The sequence below is a fragment of the Biomphalaria glabrata genome, chromosome 1 (genome assembly GCF_947242115.1).
Source record: "Biomphalaria glabrata chromosome 1, xgBioGlab47.1, whole genome shotgun sequence".
Classification (NCBI taxonomy): domain Eukaryota; kingdom Metazoa; phylum Mollusca; class Gastropoda; family Planorbidae; genus Biomphalaria; species Biomphalaria glabrata.
Window position 1 is genome coordinate 47,825,444 of NC_074711.1, and position 21,340 is coordinate 47,846,783.

The 21,340-nt window shown below is 37.2% G+C and overlaps 1 protein-coding gene across 1 annotated transcript in view; it reads left to right on the top strand.

The window, feature by feature from the left end:
• LOC106065986 (uncharacterized) overlaps window positions 1–21,340 on the top strand; it is a 43,516-nt gene that overhangs the window by 5,561 nt on the left and 16,615 nt on the right. The gene's annotated exons all lie outside the window — the stretch shown is intronic.

A 21,340-nucleotide genomic window follows, 5' to 3' on the forward strand; every position in this document is an offset into this window, starting at 1 on the left:
AGCTACAGTGCTTTCAGCAAGAATATTGAGGATGCAGAAAGAGCATCAGGTGGAGTCTGTATCCTTGTGAAGGACAGCTTCCCCATGAGAGGGTAGAACTACAGACCACACTACAGGCCGTAGCAGCTAGGATAAACCTTCACAAGGTTAGCACTTGCTGCAGCCTGTATCTACCACCAGGCGCTACATTAAACCCAACAGACATGGAGGACCTATTGAAACAAATTCCCCCGGCCTTATATAATCCTTGGGGATTTCAATGCCCATAACGCCATGTGGGGATCCAACAATACCGATACAAGAGGTCGTATGCTGGAGGATATCTTCCTTCAACATGATTTATGCATACTTAATGATGCATCTCCGACCTGCTTGCACCCAGGAACTGGATCTCTCACATGCATTGACCTCACCGTATGCGTCCTTGGACTTCTGGACGACTTTAAATGGTCAGTTAGCAATGATCTACGGGGAAGTGATCACTTCCTAATCATCATTACTAACAATCCCCCCTCATTGGGACGACCTCAGCGGTGAAAACTGAATAAGACCGATTGGGATATCTAAGAAAATATCCTTGATGAACAGAACCCAGCTACCTTTACTAGCAAGCTACTTAGTATAGCCAAGAAAGTTACCCCCTTAACCTCCGCAAATCCAAAACAGCCTAGCAAACCATGGTTTGATACAACTTGCAAAAGTGCTATTGGCGATTGGAAAAAACGACTGGCTGCATTTATAAAGAATCCTTCCCAGGAAAACCTAAAGCTATTCAGGATAGCTAGAGCAAAGGCTAGACAAACCATACGGTCAGCCAAAAAAAATTCCTGGAGAAGTTTTGTCGGCAGTCTGGATGCCAAAACTTCTGCTAGAGCGGTTTGGAAGGCAGTAAGGCGAATCAAAGGGAAAGAATCAAATGCAATAGAGCATCTGAAAAACCAAGGACGAACGGTCACGTCCTCCAGAGAAATAGCTGATTGCCTTGCATCCTCAATAGCAGAAAAGTCCTCCACTGCACACTACACGCCAGAGTTCCAAAAAGTCAAAACCAGGGAGAAAAGACACCCCATTGATTTCAGGTCAGAGAACAATGAAGACTACAACAAACCGTTCTTGCTTGAGGAACTGAGGGAATCGCTGGACAAGTCACATGACACAGCGCCTGGAGAAGACGAAATCCATTACCAGTTCCACAAGCACCTTCCCGAACCCTCATTGGCAGTCCTGCTAGGGGTCTATAACTGTGTGTGGCAAACAGGCGCTTTCCCAAACAGCTGGAGGAAAGCCACAGTTATACCGATACCTAAACCGGGAAGAGACGGCTCTGACCCAGCTAACTATCGACCAATAGCACTAACAAGCTGCATCTGCAAAACCATGGAAATAATGATTAACAGAAGGCTTTTCTGGTACCTGGAGAGGAATAAAGTGATCTCCAACTACCAGTGTGGATTCCGTCAGGGGCGGACAACAACTGACCAAAATAGTGGATCGCGTAAGTGTTACGCATTCTGGTGCCAAAATACGCATTTTGACCATCAGCGTTACGCATTTGGACTTTTTTTGGTAGGCAGGTCTGATGACCTAGATCCATGAAATAGTAGTACTTTCATAGAGTTGGGCAACGTTTTTTTTTTTGTTTTTTTTTTGAGGGTCTTAAGTTTGTTTTAGGGCTACTTTACATATGTTACTGTTCCAGTTAGTATGCAAGGGACATTTATGCCAAGTTTTATCAAGATTGGGAAAACGGTTACATACATACGCCTTACTTTCTGCTTTATATTATAGATTACATCTAGATTCTAGATTTTGAGAGTTCTAAATCAAAACTTTATGTCTAGTGTTAGATCTAGATGTCCATGTAATGAATATACCAATAAATAATCTCAGAGGTATGCCTTCCTCGCTGGTCGAATCAGAAAATGCGTACGTTCAAGCAGTTGACCGTGTTCTATACCTGTATTGAATTTTAATTTTTTATTTATTTTATTATATTTGAAGTATAATAATGGAGGTATAATATCTTGTTTAATATCTATATTATAAAGTAGAATGTGTGGTGTATGTATGTATGTATGTTACTTATAGACATCAAAACCGCTTGACCAATCTTGATAAAACTAGGCAGGAATGTTCCTTGGGTACTAACTTAGACCTTAGTGAATGTATTGTAGCCCTAAAACAAATGTAAGACCCTCAAAAAAAATAAAGTTGTCCGACTCTATTACAGCTATAGTATTTTATGGATCTAGGCCATGTCTACAATGTTGACATAAGAAAAGATAGAAAGGATTTAGACCTAGATCTAATTTTAAGAAATACACTTTGCGCAGATAGTTTTTTACTTTGACACATGAAAATACAAAAGAAGATCCATTGATTTCATTATATAATAAAATTAACCTTCAATTTTGTGTTTCAAAAGCATTTTTTACATTAATTAGTTCCTTATATCTGTGATTACAGATTGCCTGACGAACATTCTTTCATTAGACAATACCGTAATGAATCGCGTACTAAAAATTAATTCGTTGAATTGTTTACTTTATAATCCCATCCCTAGATCTAAAACTCTAATTCAACTCTAAGATGATAAAACTTCTCTTCGCACAAATAGTTTTATACTTTAACACATAAACATATTAATTAAAGTCCATTCATTTCATATTTTGATCAAATAAACATTCAAATTTGGTTTTCTAAAGCTACATCCACGTAAGAAAGCTGCGAAGCCGAGTTGAGATAGGCCTAGATCTATATTCATTCATGAATCGCGTACTAAATATAATTTCGTTTAATTGTTCACTTTATAATCCCATTCATTTAACAAAGCTATCGCTCTTTTCGTTTTTAATAGATAAGAATGTATCGACTTCGGGTAAACCCATTTTCGCAAACCTAATTTTATTTTCGTAGCGAAAGAGAAATAACGTGAAAGGATCATTAGCTAAGTTTAACATACATATAAATCCAATCCACTAGATTATTCAAAAGCATTTTTTACATAAATTAGTTCCTGATATCTACAGATTTCATGGCGAACATTCTTTCATTAGACATTACCAAATGGTTACACATTAACACATCTCTCTTCTGAGGTCTGAGTCTATTCCTAGGCCTAGGTCTAAAACTCTTACTGAACTCTATGATGATAAAACTTCTTTTCGCAAAGATAGTTTTATGTTTTAACGCATAGACATACTAATTATTGTCCATTCATTTGATATTTTAATCAAATTAACATTCAAATTTGTTTTTCTAAAGCATTTTAATACATTCGTTCGCTGTTCGCTAAAGCTGCGTAGCCGTGTTGAGATAGGCCTATATTCATTCATTAAAAAAAGTTCACGCATGCGCAGCACAGAACTCTAGATTAGTGTAGATCTACGTCTACCTCAAGATCTACTTTATACTTTATACACATGAACATACAAAATTTAGTCTATTCATCTCAAATTTTAATCCAATATATGTAGGCCTACAAGCAAATGTTTTAATTTGAAAAAAAAATGGAATTAATTAAGCCTATTAGCTATTTTGATTTGATAGCTTCATTCACACTATTTTTACATTGACACATTCGCTTTACTTATTACATTATTATTTCATTTAATTGTTTACAATACACTCTCAGTGACTATATCGACAGTAATGCGCAAATAAAGACCCGCGGGTCGCGGGTAACATATGTCTAGTATATATATATATATATATATATATATATATATATATATATATATATATATATATATATATATAATATTTTTCCGCGGGGGGGGGCGTGTATGTATGTATGTATGTGACGAATAGACATCAAAACCGCTTGACCAATCTTGATAAAACTAGTGTGACAAGTCAAAAACTCGCTGTCAGAGTCACTCAAATTTATCACAGCATTAATTATTATTTTTCATTATTTATTTATTTTATTTTAATTATTTCCCCATCCTACCTCCAATTCTTCACCCGCCCCACCTTTTCCTCTCTACCAGGCTAGACTTAGTCTACCACCTTGGAGAAAACTAGGCCAGTCCTTTCATTTATCTGCCCTTGATCGGGGAAAGATAATCTCTTTAATCTTATCCGCGGATGTCCGCCGCAGTGACATCCCCCTTGGGTGGAATGTAGGTCACTACCCCCCCCCCCTTTCTCCTATGTCTCTCTTTGATCTAGGAGACCACGAGGACAAACACGCCCATTGACCTCCCAATGTGCGAATCCCATCTCTTGTCGGACTTCACCCACGTGTAAGATAATTCTAAGCCTAGGACATTTCCTGTTTCCGCTCACATTTTCCAGGCCTTTGTATATAAGGTAAATTAAATCAAGTCAGACCCTCTCTTTCTCATTCGAGCTGAGCTATCGAGTCTGGACTATATCATTTATTCTCCCTCCTAGAGGAATACCTGGTGGTAAGCCGAACTTAATCACAAGTTCCATCTTAGTTACTTTGTGCATATTTCTCACTGGAGACTATCATGTGTATTTTGCTTAGTTCATTTATATTTAATTAGTGCATTGTGTATTTCTCACTGGCGTAAGTAGAAAACATAAACATGTCCTATGTATTTATTTATGTATTGCATTAATCTATTAATGCTACGTTGCTCAATTGATCGTTGATGCAACCATGTATATATTTGTACATCTTAGTCTATTTCCTTTATCTCGGCTGACAACCGTGATAATTTTACTAGCGCACTAATACTGCGTCTAGAAAAGAGATACGAGTTATCTCCCCTGTAGTGAATTGTCTCCCCTGTACTCATTTTACTCTAAGGAGAGTTGCGCCGCTTGAAGGGACACCCTATCCATTCAAGCACGCTTCATTGTTCTCGACCCACGGTCATATGTAAACAAACCTTCTGGGTCGCTGACCACCGCCCATCCCCCCCCCTTCTTTCTCTATCCACCTGTGGTGTTTATTTGAGATTATTAGTTCCCCTTCTATGTACATTTTTATATTATTATTTCCCCTTTTATGTACATTTCTATATTGCTACTATCTGCCATCTATTTTCCCAAATCCCATTTGTCATCATCTCCTCATTGTGCTCTAAAGCAATTTCACCAATCTGACGAATGCACCTCAGTCGAGGGCATCGATAAGATGCATGAGAGACATGTCCTAACTTGTCTTTATTTATCCGCAGCCTCCCTCAGGTGTCTGCCTATTTATCGGATTACTTACCTGCCTATTTGTTTGATATCAAGAATCACATACTATCTTTGTGCTTAGTGCTATTCAGCACTGCACTAGCTCACTGACCTGCCCATTTATTTATTGGATCAACGATCTATTTACCTGCATCTGTGCTTAGTGCTATTCAGCACTGCACTTACCTACTGAGATCTACTCAACTCTACCACTTGGCGCTATCGGCATTGCCCGCCTATTCGACAGCCCACCTGTCAAGCTATTAGGTGCGACGTCCCTATAGATTCAGATCTGTGTGAGACGTCATAGCTACGCCAACCCTCTGCAACTCACTGGACATATCCTGTCAACTACGCTGCCCACGGCAGATCCGCTCTGCCCGCAGTAACCTTGTGCCCACGGTAGCCGGCCACCCGCCCTACTGTGCCCACTACAGATATTAGATTTTGGGGATTGAGACTCCACAAGAACTATATCACCGGCGTCCCTCTATCCGCTAGAGCGCCACCTCCAGCTGCAGAACCTCAAGCCAGGACACAGCCAGCTGCGACATCAACAGGAATACCAGCTAAGTCAGAGGACAAAGTGACATGCTCTCTTATTAAGTGCTAGAGTGATGATCAAAATACCTTACTAATTAGAGATAGATGCAAACCCTTCCCCTTTTTATTCTTATATGTATATTTATGTAAATAAATATTCTTCATTTTTAACTTTTGTATCTATCTTTCATTGCTTTGTCTCGTTGCGTGTCTGCTCCCGATTCATATGCTGATAAGTGGGGGTGTGATAGCTTTAAAAATAATCATCACCTAGACATTAAACGCGCCAAACACACATCACATTTCCCCACCTGTCACACTAGGCAGGAATGTTCCTTGGGTACTAACTTAGACGGTAGTGTATGTATTGTGGCCCTAAAACAAACTTAAGACCCTCAAAAAAATAAAGTTTTCCGACTCTATTAAAGCTATAGTATTTATGGATCTAGGCCATGGTTAACAATGTTGACATGAAAAAAGATCGAAAGGATTTAGACCTAGATATAATTTTAAGAAATACACTTTGCGCAGATAGTTTTTTACTTTGACACATGAAAATACAAAAGAAGGTCCATTGATTTCATTATATAGGCCTAATAAAATTAACCTTCAATTTTGTGTTTCAAAAGCATTTTTTACATAAATTAGTTCCTGATATCTGTGACTACAGATTTCCTGGCGAACATTCTTTCATTAGACATTAGCAAATGGTTACACATTAACACATCTCTCTACTGAGTCTATTCCTAGGCCTAGGTCTAAAACTCTTATTGAACTCTAAGATGATAAAACTTCTTTTCGCAAAGATAATTTTATGCTTTAACACATAAACATACTAATTATTGTCCATTCATTTCGTATTTTAATCAAATTAACACTCAAATTTGTTTTTCTAAAGCATTTTTAATACATTCGTTTGCTGTTCGCCTAAGCTGCGTAGCCGTGTTGAGATAGGCCTATATTCATTCATTAAAAAAAGTTCACGCATGCGCAGCACAGAACTCTAGATTAGTGTAGATCTACGTCTACCTCAAGATCTACTTTATACTTTATACACATGAACATACAAAATTTAGTCTATTCATCTCAAATTTTAATCCAATATATGTAGGCCTACAAGCAAATGTTTTAATTTGAAAAAAAAATGGAATTAATTAAGCCTATTAGCTATTTTGATTTGATAGCTTCATTCACACTATTTTTACATTGACACATTCGCTTTACTTATTACATTATTATTTCATTTAATTGTTTACAATACACTCTCAGTGACTATATCGACAGTAATGCGCAAATAAAGACCCGCGGGTCGCGGGTAACATATGTCTAGTATATATATATATATATATATATATATATATATATATATATATATATATATATATATATATATATCTATATATATATATATATATATATATAATATTTTTCCGCGGGGGGGGGGCGTGTATGTATGTATGTATGTGACGAATAGACATCAAAACCGCTTGACCAATCTTGATAAAACTAGTGTGACAAGTCAAAAACTCGCTGTCAGAGTCACTCAAATTTATCACAGCATTAATTATTATTTTTCATTATTTATTTATTTTATTTTAATTATTTCCCCATCCTACCTCCAATTCTTCACCCGCCCCACCTTTTCCTCTCTACCAGGCTAGACTTAGTCTACCACCTTGGAGAAAACTAGGCCAGTCCTTTCATTTATCTGCCCTTGATCGGGGAAAGATAATCTCTTTAATCTTATCCGCGGATGTCCGCCGCAGTGACATCCCCCTTGGGTGGAATGTAGGTCACTACCCCCCCCCCCCTTTCTCCTATGTCTCTCTTTGATCTAGGAGACCACGAGGACAAACACGCCCATTGACCTCCCAATGTGCGAATCCCATCTCTTGTCGGACTTCACCCACGTGTAAGATAATTCTAAGCCTAGGACATTTCCTGTTTCCGCTCACATTTTCCAGGCCTTTGTATATAAGGTAAATTAAATCAAGTCAGACCCTCTCTTTCTCATTCGAGCTGAGCTATCGAGTCTGGACTATATCATTTATTCTCCCTCCTAGAGGAATACCTGGTGGTAAGCCGAACTTAATCACAAGTTCCATCTTAGTTACTTTGTGCATATTTCTCACTGGAGACTATCATGTGTATTTTGCTTAGTTCATTTATATTTAATTAGTGCATTGTGTATTTCTCACTGGCGTAAGTAGAAAACATAAACATGTCCTATGTATTTATTTATGTATTGCATTAATCTATTAATGCTACGTTGCTCAATTGATCGTTGATGCAACCATGTATATATTTGTACATCTTAGTCTATTTCCTTTATCTCGGCTGACAACCGTGATAATTTTACTAGCGCACTAATACTGCGTCTAGAAAAGAGATACGAGTTATCTCCCCTGTAGTGAATTGTCTCCCCTGTACTCATTTTACTCTAAGGAGAGTTGCGCCGCTTGAAGGGACACCCTATCCATTCAAGCACGCTTCATTGTTCTCGACCCACGGTCATATGTAAACAAACCTTCTGGGTCGCTGACCACCGCCCATCCCCCCCCCTTCTTTCTCTATCCACCTGTGGTGTTTATTTGAGATTATTAGTTCCCCTTCTATGTACATTTTTATATTATTATTTCCCCTTTTATGTACATTTCTATATTGCTACTATCTGCCATCTATTTTCCCAAATCCCATTTGTCATCATCTCCTCATTGTGCTCTAAAGCAATTTCACCAATCTGACGAATGCACCTCAGTCGAGGGCATCGATAAGATGCATGAGAGACATGTCCTAACTTGTCTTTATTTATCCGCAGCCTCCCTCAGGTGTCTGCCTATTTATCGGATTACTTACCTGCCTATTTGTTTGATATCAAGAATCACATACTATCTTTGTGCTTAGTGCTATTCAGCACTGCACTAGCTCACTGACCTGCCCATTTATTTATTGGATCAACGATCTATTTACCTGCATCTGTGCTTAGTGCTATTCAGCACTGCACTTACCTACTGAGATCTACTCAACTCTACCACTTGGCGCTATCGGCATTGCCCGCCTATTCGACAGCCCACCTGTCAAGCTATTAGGTGCGACGTCCCTATAGATTCAGATCTGTGTGAGACGTCATAGCTACGCCAACCCTCTGCAACTCACTGGACATATCCTGTCAACTACGCTGCCCACGGCAGATCCGCTCTGCCCGCAGTAACCTTGTGCCCACGGTAGCCGGCCACCCGCCCTACTGTGCCCACTACAGATATTAGATTTTGGGGATTGAGACTCCACAAGAACTATATCACCGGCGTCCCTCTATCCGCTAGAGCGCCACCTCCAGCTGCAGAACCTCAAGCCAGGACACAGCCAGCTGCGACATCAACAGGAATACCAGCTAAGTCAGAGGACAAAGTGACATGCTCTCTTATTAAGTGCTAGAGTGATGATCAAAATACCTTACTAATTAGAGATAGATGCAAACCCTTCCCCTTTTTATTCTTATATGTATATTTATGTAAATAAATATTCTTCATTTTTAACTTTTGTATCTATCTTTCATTGCTTTGTCTCGTTGCGTGTCTGCTCCCGATTCATATGCTGATAAGTGGGGGTGTGATAGCTTTAAAAATAATCATCACCTAGACATTAAACGCGCCAAACACACATCACATTTCCCCACCTGTCACACTAGGCAGGAATGTTCCTTGGGTACTAACTTAGACGGTAGTGTATGTATTGTGGCCCTAAAACAAACTTAAGACCCTCAAAAAAATAAAGTTTTCCGACTCTATTAAAGCTATAGTATTTATGGATCTAGGCCATGGTTAACAATGTTGACATGAAAAAAGATCGAAAGGATTTAGACCTAGATATAATTTTAAGAAATACACTTTGCGCAGATAGTTTTTTACTTTGACACATGAAAATACAAAAGAAGGTCCATTGATTTCATTATATAGGCCTAATAAAATTAACCTTCAATTTTGTGTTTCAAAAGCATTTTTTACATAAATTAGTTCCTGATATCTGTGACTACAGATTTCCTGGCGAACATTCTTTCATTAGACATTAGCAAATGGTTACACATTAACACATCTCTCTACTGAGTCTATTCCTAGGCCTAGGTCTAAAACTCTTATTGAACTCTAAGATGATAAAACTTCTTTTCGCAAAGATAATTTTATGCTTTAACACATAAACATACTAATTATTGTCCATTCATTTCGTATTTTAATCAAATTAACACTCAAATTTGTTTTTCTAAAGCATTTTTAATACATTCGTTTGCTGTTCGCTAAAGCTGCTCCTAGTCGTGTTGAGATATGCCTGTATTCATTCATGAAAAAGGTCACGCATGTGCCACACAGAATGAACTCTATAAAAGCCAATTTTTAACTATAGATTAGTGTAGATTTAGATCTGTGTCTACCTCAAGATCTACTTTATACGTTAATACATGAACACACAAAATTAAGTCTATTCATCTCAAATTTTAATCAAATATATGTAAGCCTACAAGCAAATGTTTTAATTTGAAAAAATGGATTTAAGCCTATTAGCTATTTTGATTTGATAGCTTCAGTCACACTATTTTTGCATTGACACATTCGCTTTACTTATTACATTATTATTTCGTTTAATTGTTTACAAAACACTCTCAGTGACTATATCGACAGTAATGCGCAAATAAAGACCCCTGTGTCGCGGGTAACATATGTCTAGTATATATATAAAGTAGAAAGTAAGGTGTATGTATGTATGTATGAATAGAAATCAAAACCGTTTGACCAATCTTCATAAAACTTGGCAGAAATGTTCCTTGGGTACTAACTTAGACAGGAGTGTATGTAATGTAACCCTAAAACAAACTCAAGACCCCCTCCCCCCCCCCCAAAAAAAAAAAAAAGAAAAAGTTGTCCGACTCTATGAAAGTATGCTATTTAATTAATCTAGGCTATGTTTACTATGTTTACATGAGAAAAGATCGAAAGTATTTAGATCTAGATCTAATTTAAAGAACTACACTTTGCGCAGATAGTTTTTTACTTTGACACATGAAAATACAAAAGAAGGTCCATTGATTTCATTATTTAATAAAATTAAAATCAAATTGGTGTTTCCAAAGCATTTTTTACATAAATTCGTTTCTTATATCTGTGAATTCAGATTTCCTGACGAACATTCTTTCATTAGACAATACCGTAATGAGTAATGTTACACATCTTTCCATTCTTAGGTCTAAAACTCTATTCAACTCTAAGATGATATAACTTCTCTTCGCAAAGATAGTTTTATACTTTAACACATGAACATACTAATTATAGTCCATTCGTTTCATATTTTAATCAAATTAACATTCAAATTTGTTCTTCTAAAGCATTTTTCATACTTTCGTTCGCTATAGGCAGCTGCAATGCCGTGTTGACATTCGTGTTAATATTTTCATTAATGTGTCGCGCAAACCTTACATGCGCAGTGAAAACACACTGTGATTGGACAGGCAAATGAGGCTCTATATGGGTGATATTAAATATACTAACATAAAATAATAAGCTTATTGAACCTTAAATTCAACCTTAAACTGATAGATCAAGAATGTTTAGTGAAAGTAGATGTATTTTACTTAATTTAAAAAAATGAATCTAAGCTTAATCTAGGTCAAAACCTATATTTATTTTGAAAGATTTAAACTTTAAAAGAGAAAATTTAATTTTATTTTAGTGCCCAATGATTTTTAAACTTTTATTACTTTAATATTAAACGATCACAAAAAAATGACTAGGGCTTGAATATTCCTGGTCAATTGGTGAATTTGATGGGGGGCCTTCTCTGAGATTGTAATATTGTTAATTTCATTAATATGGGAATTTCATTTTTTATTCCAACTAGATATTTTGAGGTTTTAGTTTGTGTGACAGTGGCGTAGCGAGGGTGGGGGGAGGAGGGGGAGAATTTGAAGATCCCCCGGGCCCCACTTGAGGGGGGCCCCAAATGAGTGTCCGAAATTTGTTTTTTAAATAAATTAACTATTACGTCACTGTCATGTAATCCTGCTGTTCAAGTTGTTATATAAGTCAGTGACCCTGTTGCATGTATTCCACACAGAGTAGTAACTCTTTCTGTTCCGTGTTACTCTCAGGAAGTAACTTGGTATATGTGTAGTTTATTTCATCATCCTTATCATTTAAGAAGAAAGCTGATAAGAGCACTGAAAACAAAGGATACCATGAACGTGTCGAAGAAAAGTATCACTATTCAGATAATTCATACAGAGATGCAGCAGTCGAAGAAGTGAAATGTCTCTTGATGAGAGAAGTAGTGCTGAAGAAACTCTAGGAGAATACATTTTACCATAGTCAGAGAAAACATCTGAAGCAAGTGATGATGAGTCAAGTGATGGTCTTCCAAAATTGCTTTCTCCAGAAGAGGAAGATGCTGTAATTAAGTACAAAGACTTCGGATATATCCAGCCTGGAATTTTATCTGAGGAACTGCGAACGGTATTTTTTTCCATTAGGGTTTACCCAAAATAAATCTCGAAGTCTGACATCATGGTTCACCAGATAGCTTCCAACAGGAGAAATTTGCAACCTATCTTGGCTCTTCTTCTCTCCACACGTAGGATGTCTGTTTTGTTTTACATGTGTACTGTTTTCTGAAGCATCAGAAAAGACATCTAGGGCATTGAGCAAACCTGGAGTTGGTTTCATCAAATGGAAGAAACCTGAGAGACTGAAAAAACACTGACAAGCTTTTTTAAAGAGAAAGTTATAAGAAGAATAGCTTAAGGCAGAAGCAGATGAACTGTCACATATGTTTCATACGCAAATTTTGAAAAATCAGCAGTATTGGAGAGATATTCTGAAGCGTGTAGCAGGAACTATTAAGTACTTTGCAAAAACAAACTCAAGCTTACGTGGTCACAACGAAAAACTGAATTCACCCAATCCTAGGAACTTCCTAGCATCTTAGAAATTTCTTGCAGAATTTGATGAAGTTACCAAACACCTCTTACATAGAATCGAATATGGGAAGACACATTATTTGTTACCAGAAATTCAAAATGAGTTTATTAACTTGATGGGTAATAAAGTTAGGGAATCAATTGTCAAGCACGTTTATTACTTTTCTCTGATGCTTAATTCTCATCTAGAACAGGTAGCCCTAATAGTTCGTTACTAGGATGTTGATAATTTCTAAATAAGAGTCATTCATTGGTTACTTTGAAATTTTGAAACCTGATGGACAACATTATGAAGAACTCTTAGAGACATTGGACTGGACTTTGATCTGTGCGTAGGTCAGTGTGACAGCTCTTCATTCTGCTGAGATAGATCCAGCAATGGTCACCTTTTTTGGAACTGTACTTGAATTGTTCAACTTTTTTTCCAATCCACCCCAGAGATTCACCAAACCGAAAGAAGCTGGAGCCTGGAGTTTTTTAAAAAAGGAGAGTAATACAAGGTGGTCCGCAAGAGAAGAAGCTACGTCGGCAGTTTCCTTGCATCTCGACAAAATCATCAAGCAGTTGGAGAAACTTTCTGAATCAACAACTGAAAGAATGGACACTAGAAGTAGTGCACAGAATCTTTTTTATGCAGTGGAAAATTGTACCCAATTAATATAGTTCAGAAACGTCTAGACTGCACATTCGGGAAGCTGTTAAAGAAATTACAACCCTTTCATGCTTTCTGCAAAATGATGAGTAGCGGATGAAACTGATCTCCCAATCCATCGTAAAAGCAAAAGGAGGTAGTGAATGCTACGGAGTTCCTGTAATCAAAATAAGCAGAAGAAAGAAAAGACTTGATGGGAGTGAGTTCTGCCATTAGAACTGCAATTCAAACGTGTTGCGACAGAAGTGCTGGACAGACTTCATATGGAGATGAAGAACAGAGTCCAAAGGCTGGAAAACCTTATGGACACCTTTGGGTTTCTTTTTGAACCAAGACACCTCTTGGAGTCTATGGATGATGACACACTGAGGAAAACCTTTTTTTTTCCTGTTTGATGAAATACAGGCAGGGCCGGTCCTAGCAATGGCGGGGCCCTATGCGAAACGGATTGCGCGGGGCCCAGTCTGGGTAGGGATAAGCATAAGGTCAACATTAAGATTTTGTAATAGAAAAATACATTCGTTTTTAAAATGCCATTTTTTATCGCGAGTAAAATTGGCACCCCAAAATGAAGCTTTTGTTTATTTTTTGGGAGATTTTTATGAGTTTTCAGGAGATTTCCATGACTTTTTGGTATATTTTGCAATTACAGGAGATTTCCGGGAGCTCATGGAAAATCAGGAAGCCGTGGAAAACCTGCTATTATATACAAGTTTTAAGATAGGTTTCACCTATACTTAGCGCGGGGCCTATTAATGTGCGGGGCCCACTGCGACCGCATAGGTTGCAATGGCCTATGTTCGGCCCTGAATTATAAGACATCAGTTAGGCCAGGGGAGGCGCGGTGGCTGAGCGGTAAAGCGCTTGGCTTCCGAACTGGGGGTCCCGGGTTCGAATCCTGGTGAAGACTGGGATTTTCAACTTTGGAATCTTTGGGCGTCTCTGAGTCCACTCAGCTATAATGGGTACCTGACATTAGTTGGGGAAGAGTAACGGCGGTTGGTCGTTGTGCTGGCTACATGACACCCTCGTTAACCGTAGGCCACAAAAACAGATGAACTTTACATCATCTGCCCTATAGACCACAAGGTCTGAAAGGGGAACTAGTTAGGCCAGGTTCACATCTAACTTTACATTCACTTTCAACTATCCTTTGATCTGCGGGACCGTTTGGGCACTACACAAGATCTGTTAACCTTCTTTCTCCATTCTTATCTCTCATTTGTCTTTGATATAATTTCATTCGGATATTCTTTCTGAAAATATTGAAGCCTGCCTGGGTGAACCACTTCGGGAGCCGATTTTGAGTTTGTGTTTCCACACAAACTGTCTTTTGTAACCTTGTTGTCTTTTTTGCGAGGGGAATGACTTGTCCAAGACTCTTTTTGTAAGAAGAATAAATCTTTTTTTAGTTTCTCTATATTACATGTAACATGTTATTAATTTAAATGTATGGATAAGGTTAATAGTTATTAATTTAAAAAATACAAGTGTACGCTAAATGAATATATGGAGATACTGTGGCTGAGGGATAAAGCACTGGGAACCGGAAGTCCCGTGTTTGAATCCTGGTGAAGATTCTAGGTAGACCACTTAGGGGGCCGATTATGAGTTTGTGTTTCCACACAAATTGTCTTTGTAAACGTGTTTGTTTCTCTTAATAACTGACAATTTTCTGAGTGGAAAGACGTACTCCAATATGATTCCCATTTTTATAATTCTTCTAATTCGTATAGTAAATTTCATAATCTTGTGTTGTTTTATTGTTCCTATATATTATGCTGTCGTCTGCAAATAATCTGACTTTTGTTACTGAACTAATGCAATTTGGTAGACCGTTAATGTAAATTAGAAACAGCAGTGGGCCTAAGACTGTTTTTTAAGGTACACCTATTGTTGGTGTTGATTTGGAGCCATAAATTATTAGTGTTCTGTTGTCACAGATTAATAATAAATTACTGTAGACGTTTCTAATTAATAATGATAATGACGAGACTTTCTTTATCAAGGTAGACATATATAACTAACTTTTATTTCCGTCCGATTCTTTGCTTTCGCATAAAACATAAACAACAAACAATGACGTAATATCTTCTAATATTATCACATCCTTCCTTTTGAAGCTATTATCACAATTAGTTTGCTCTCTTCCTATTAGAAAATCTTGAATCCATTGATGTAATGAACCACTAATGCAAAGGTATTTTAGTTATGGCCATATTTTGTTTGATGAGTATTTAATTGGTATTTGACTTTCTATCATGTTTTTAAGATGGCTTATGAACTGGTTGGTTAATGTCTTTTTCTGATAAGAATGTTTGTTGAAAATTTAATGCACCTTGGTGTAGTTGTGTCAGTTTTCATTTGTTCCGGAGTAAGATTTCTATTTCGGGTTACTGATTTTATTTGACTGTGCATTTTAACGATAGTCCAGAGATTATTTCACCTGTACCACCAATCCAGGTCTGTTGGTTAGAAATAGATCTAACCTGTTGTTTAGTCTAGTTGTTTTTTTAATTATTTGATCTACATATATATATAGTGAAGTATTACAATGAGTAGTTAATTAATATCCTTAAGGTTTTGATGGTGGTCTATGGTTAATTTTTTTTCTTTCATTTATTTTTAGGATACCTCAGTTTTTCTTGTGACATCAGTTGTCGAGCTGTTTACATCCTTGAAATCATTGGGCTTTTGCCTTTTTCTTGGGCTTTATTTTTTTTAATGTATTTTATTACCAACACCAACTTAAATGCATTTACAAAAGATACAATTAAAATATTAAAATCGATAATTAATTAAATGAAAAAAAGTTTTAAAATTTTCAAAAGTAAACAATTCTCTGTTAACGATCTGTATTCCATTGCCGCCTCTTGATAACTGTTTTCTTACTCGCTTGAGTACAGAATTAGAATTGGCTGAGTTTATGTCCACTTTCACTAGAGTGCGTCTATTCGACTCACTACGTCAGGGGTGGGCAACCTTTTTCTACCGAGGGCCGCATTAAAAAAAATTGGGGACTGGGGGCAGCAAACAAATTTTTTTTATACCCAATTGAGGAATGACAACAACAGTTAGCGATTTCTTGAACTAATTTTACGAATATTTTTTTTAATTTTGCTATTGTCTTTTTACATCACAACATTTCACCACAAATGTACAATTGTACTTAATGTGAAGCATTTAACTGTTTACATCCGTTCATAATGTTCTGTAACTGTAGAACTAGCTTACTAGTTGTTTTGTTCTTGCGACTGCTGTCAAATTACAGTCAGTGAGCATCGACCTGTTCTAACACTTCATAATTTTCAAACAAATGAAATAAAGTGTGTTCACAGATTAATTAGGTTCCGAATAATGTGACAGCTTCGCAGCAAAGTTTTCTTAAGTATGTGAATACAGCTTCCGGTAGTCATGAAACTTCTGTGAAAGAACTCACTGGAATGACTCTTTCAGATCATAATTTGCTTGGAGGTATGTCATCTGGAGCTAAATCAGCTTCTGCATTAAATGGTGAGCTGATGGTATTGAAAACTAGTTCCAAGATCTTGACGTCTTAAAATTTGCTTTCAAATTCCACAATCAACAAATCCAAATAAGTCTTGTAATTTCATCCATTTCACTAGAAAAAGTTTCACCTTTCAGCTAAGGAAAATGATAAGACCCCATTTCACTCGCTGCCTCAAGAAGTGGACTAACTTTGTTTGAAAAGATTTAAGATGCAGATACATTTCATTTGCAAACAAAACATTGCAATGTCTCCAATGATAAACATGACGTCTGTCTTTAACTCTTCATTAGAAATATTAGTAACAAAATCACAGTCAATGTCCTTCAATGAACTATTTCTTCCTTGAGATTCCATATTCTTCTAGGCTAGCGGATACTACTGTGTAATCGAACATCGGAATGTCTTGTTCCAAATCTTCAAGTACTTCTCGGAACTGCCAGTCATGGCCGGCAGATAATTGGAGGCCCTTGGCAAAGTGAATTTGGTGGCCTCAAATAAAATAAAATAAAAAAGCGACAACAGTAAAATTATTAAATTGATTAAAAACCTATTGTACTTCAACAATAACATTGAGGACAAGTTTCGCTATTTCTTCTCTAAAATAATTAGAAAGTCAGTGCAAGGCCCTCACCAATTGGTGACCCTAAGCACTTTGTCTATGCTTAAGGTTGGCCCTGTGTCAATAATAAAATCATTGAGAAATCAATTCCAACAATATATTTGATATTCAATGCTTTATTTTATTAAAAAACCTACACTTGCCATCTAGTACAAGCTGACCCAACTCTTTTAACACAGTTTTTGACTGAATTGAAGAAATACTGGCTTGTGTTTGTTTTTGACTGAATGTTTCGAAATATTGCCATTAAGAATAATCTTCGTTTACTTTAAACTTTTTAGAATGACGTTTAATGACAATGTTTCTTTAGCCTCTTCATGATAAGTGATAAGAAACAGAAGTTTCAATTATTTCTAGATCTATAGATATTTACAATTATTTATATAAATATATTTGCATTTTTTTATGTGTAATGTGTGGGAACACCTGACTTCTTTAAGCGTCGGCGGGCCGCATAAAACACTTTGGCGGGCCGCATGTGGCCCGCGGGTCGTAATTTGCCCACCCCTGCACTACATATTTGAACATTGTAGTCTGATCTATTTAAATCACGAGTATGTACCGATTTTTGTCGTAACAGAGGATATACAAATATGGTAGATGTAGTAACCTAATAAAATACTACAGGAAGACTTGTCTTGATCCTTGGCTTTATTGAACAAGAATGACAAAACAGTTCAGAATAACACAGTACACACAAACACGCAAGCTGACCTGGACACCAAGATTTTTGACACACAAGAACAGATCAGTTCACACACACACAACAAGAAACATAAATACACAGCACTCCGTTATCGCTCTACTTCTGAGTTTATACGAGTGCTGAACGGGCGTTTCTCTGGCAACTGATTTTTGTACATTTTCAATGGTGTTTTCCTCTGCTCTTAAAGCAGGTGGAACCATGTTCTCTGCAGATGTCCCCATGTCACCCCTTGAAGCTACTGAGTGTTGGGAGACACCCGGAGAAGTCTCAATGTTACCACAGGAGCCAATTGATGTTGAGACCCCAGAAGATGTCTCAACGTCTCTCGGAGCGAAATTATGTAATGCGGACTCTGAAGATGAGTCGCCTCTCGGAGCCAAATGGTGTAGTGAGACAGTTTCTTTCCGTCCATTTGGAAGACGTATGTGGACATAGCTCTGATTTGCTTCAATAAGCTCTACTTGATCTACCAGCAGATCATGTTTGCTTTGCCTCGCATGCCTTCTCATCAGGACATTTATTTTTAGTGGTAGAAGGGAGTGGTCCCTTAAAGTCAACACTAACTCTCTCGAATGATGATGTAGCTTTTACTAATCTGCCAGCAGATTTTTGATAAAAACGAGGTTTTATCTCTGTTCAGATGGGACAATTGTTTGTTACAGTTCTTTATTTCTTCAACTGCATACGGGAGATTCTTTGACCGGACGAAATGGAGCATTCGCACTATGCCAGGATGACAAAGAGTGTTGTGAAGTTCTTTCAAAGACCTAGGGGTGGTTGTACTTACACAGAAGCCGCGAGAAAAAGCATCGGCGGCCATATTGTCAGCCCCCGGCCGGTAACACTCATCAAAACTGTACATTGATAGTTCTATTCTCCACCTCTGAATTTTGTCGTTTTTAATCTTACCGTGATGACGAGGGTTAAGCATGAAGGATACGGACCTTTGAACCGTGGTGAGTTTGAAATGCGACCCTAATAGAAAATGTCTCCATTTCTTGATTGATTCAACGATAGCCATTGCTTCTTTCTCTACGGAGGATTGACGTCTCTCACTAGGAGATAGTATTCTGGAGAAGAAAGCAACAGGTCTTTTGTTCTGGGATAAGGTAGTGGATATAGCAATATCCAATGCAGCTGTTTCAACTTTCAGAGGCGTTTTGTGGTCTACATTAGTGACAAACGCCATTTCTAGTTCTTCTTTTAACGCGTTAAATTTATCTTTGACTCTTTCTGGCAGTGGGAAAGTTCTGCTGTGTACTTATCTGAGAAATGTCCTATCCAGTTGGCATAGTAGGAGAATAGATCTACAGCTCGCCTTTGTGCATTTAGGTTATCGGGCAACGGAAGTTGACGCAAAGGCGGTAGTCTGTAGGGTCAGGCTTCATACCCTAGTAAGCGTATTCTTGAAGAAGCTTATGCACACTTTTCCAGTTAGTCCATATTTTTATAGCCCCAAGAAATCTAAGCAGATTTTTATCATGCTCTTCTCTGTCCTTACCGCAAATGGTGATGTTGTCAATAATAGCATATGTACCCTCCTGTGACTCTTGTTCTATGATTTTGTCGATTGTCCTTTAAAAGCAGGCTACCCCGTTAGTTACTCCAAAGGGTATCCTATAGAATTGGTATAATTTTCCTCCAGCTTCAAAGGCAGTTTAAAGGCGATCAGTCTTCCTTAGTAGTATCTGATGGTATGGGTTGTGAAGATCAAGGGTGCTAAATATTTCGTATTTAGCTATTTGAGAGACCATATCATCAATTTGGGGTAAGGGATAAACTACAGTTTGGCTATAGTCCACTACCATTTTTCGTTTGGAAAGGCTAAAGAGTCTTGCAAACTCTGAATTGTCATTTGCAGAATAACTTCTTGATTTTGTAGCGATAGGTCGATACTCTTTAAGCATATTTTGGAAAAGAGGATCGAGTTCGACAGTAGCAACTGTCACTTCATTTAAGACCATTGTTGATTTAGGCCCTTGGAAAGTGATCTTTAAACTCTCATATTGTTCAAGGAAGTCATGGCATAAAATAACATCCCCACAGAGGTTGTCAAATATGTGTAGCTTGAAGTCTTTATAAGTGGAGCCTTTACTCTTAATGTCAGCATTAACATGGCCGCGAGTATAACCAGTGAGGTTTATGTTAGCCATTGATATAAGTTTTGATGAGTGAAAAGTTCTAAATCTATACTTTCCGACAGCCGAGGAAAAAATGTAACTGTCCGAACTACCTGTATCGATGAGGTCATCAAGTGTAATGTTGTTAGCTTGTATTTTCATTAAAGCACGAGATAAAGACAGTGTATATGCTGCTGAATCAGAGTTAGGTCTGTAAACTGTAAAAAGTTTTGATTTGCATACGTTTTTGTAGTGTCCCTTTTTACTGCATTTATCAAATCGACATAGAATTTTAGAGTTGCATTTGAAAAAGAAAAGGACTAGAAAAGTTCCGGTTTAACACAGAATTCCATGTGTAAGTTAACTCCACCACTTTTACCTGTCTACCTTATGATTTAAATACATAATTTTAGTTTAAATCTTTTTAGTGGTATATACCATCAGGCTCTAGCTACAAGGACTGTCTTATTATTACAATTTTAATTTCTGAACTGGTCTAATAGTTCGACGAGAGTTGATGTACTTTATGTTGTTGGACGGGGGTCAACCTCAAAATCCCTTTAGGATACGCTCATAAATTTTGTGAAAGTAGTTTTGCTACAGTATTTTATTGGAAGGTAGGTGAATTAACCTCAAAACCCCGCGAGGCTACGCTCATGGATTTTATTTGGATGTTGTTGTTTTTTTTTTGTTTGATTTTTTTGTTCTTTTTATTGGAGGGTGTTTTAACCTCAAAATCCGATTTGGCTACGCGTATGGAAATTGATGACTCTAGTTTTTAGTTTTTTATTGAAGGGGTGTTTTAATCTCAAAATCCACATGACTACGCTGATGAAGTTTAATAACTATTGTTTTCTATATTTTTTTTTAATGTAGGAGGTTTAACCTTACTTATTAATTTTTAATAAATTGACAGTTTAGTTCCAAATAAAAAACAAAAAGTAGCCTAAACTTTGAAAGCTACAAAATATCATGAAATTGGATTTTCAATAGCATTTCTAGCTGAAGCTTTTCTAAAAAAGGGCAGACGGATAGATAGAGCACACGAGACAAATAGCGGCTTTTTCCCTT